Source organism: Enhydra lutris, unplaced genomic scaffold (assembly GCF_002288905.1).
Source record: "Enhydra lutris kenyoni isolate GAN:26980312 unplaced genomic scaffold, ASM228890v2 scaffoldscaffold51, whole genome shotgun sequence".
NCBI classification, from domain to species: domain Eukaryota; kingdom Metazoa; phylum Chordata; class Mammalia; order Carnivora; family Mustelidae; genus Enhydra; species Enhydra lutris.
This window is the reverse complement of record NW_019154135.1, coordinates 11,490,334-11,491,791: the sequence shown is the minus strand read 5'-3', so window position 1 is coordinate 11,491,791 and position 1,458 is coordinate 11,490,334.

Sequence of the window (1,458 nt, the reverse complement as noted above, 5' to 3'; positions counted from 1 at the left end):
AGAGCTGACGTGGAGGATGCCTGTGGCCCGCAGCCACAGAGTAGAGCTGACGTGGAGGATGCCTGTGGCCCGCAGCCACAGAGTAGAGCTGACGTGGAGGATGCCTGTGGCCCGCAGCCACAGCCTGAGCAGGGCCCCCATGCTGCCAAGGGAGGCACAGCGGTCTGACGGCACGCAGCCTGCACTAGAAGAAGCAGGTGCCACAGGAGGGGAGGGGGTGAGCTGGAGTCTGGGCAGCCGCTCTGCAGGTGGGGACCCAGCATGGCCCCCATGCTTCTAGGCATCTTTAAAAAAATCATTTCTGACTCAGACGTGCTGTGGTAGTCCTAGTGCTGAAGCTGGTTTTGGATCCAGAATGAAAGTTCTTGCACACATTTGAGTGAACAGACAGAGGAGGAGGAGGACCTAGGCAGGACCCACATTACCCTTAGAACCACATGTTCCCTGTTAGTGGGCCCCATGGGAAATTCAGCCATGACTGCGCAATCTTTCCGAGCCCACCACGCCTTAGCCTCAGGTTAGGCTCCGGGGGTGCTTGGCTGTGTCTGCTGCCCTGGCCGCCGGGAAGTGCCCCTGATGGTTGTAAATACCTGTGCATGAACCGACAACCGTCCACGATGCCAGAGTTCCTGTCTGGAGTGTCTTGGTCTTCTAGAGTGAGCAAGACCACCCTAACACTCCTGCATTACCCTGGGAAACCCTCACTCACTCACTGGCTTCTTAGAGGCAGGAGACGTGGAGACGTCTTCTTTCAAGTTATTCAAAATGAAAAATGTAGAATTACCTTCTCTCCTCCCCATGTAACCATAATGTCCACAGGGAAAAGAGAATGGCCAGGTTCTAGGTCCCAGGTATGCAGCTTATAAATGGGATCACCAAGACGCATTAACCGCACACTAACTAAATTGAATCACCTTCAAGCGAGTTGGTAACAACTGCCCCCTTTTCTTCCTCTTCTTCTTCCTCTTCTTCTTCTTCTTCTTCTTCTTCTTCTTCTTCTTCTTCTTCTTCTTTCTTCTTCTTCTTCTTCTTCCTCTTCTTCTTCTTCTTCTTCTTCTTCTTCTTCTTTTTTTTTTTTTTAGTATAGAGCGAGAGAGAGTTAGAGATCACACAGGGAGGTAGGAAGTGGAGAGAAAGGAGCGTACCTTTTTTTTAAAGATTTTTTTATTTATTTGACAGAGATCACAAGCAGGCAGAGAGGCAGGCAGAGAAAGAGAGAGAAGCAGGCTCCCCGCTGAGCAGAGAGCGCGATGCAGGGCTCGATCCCAGGACCCTGAGATCATGACCTGAGCTGAAGGTAGAAGCTTAACCCACTGAGCCACTCAGGCGCCCCAAGAGAGAGATCCTTAAACAGACTCCTTGCCCAGTGCAGAGCCCAACTTAGGGCTCGATCCCAGGACCACCCCGAGATCATGACTTAAGCCGAAATCAAGAGGCAGACACTTAACTGACTGAGCC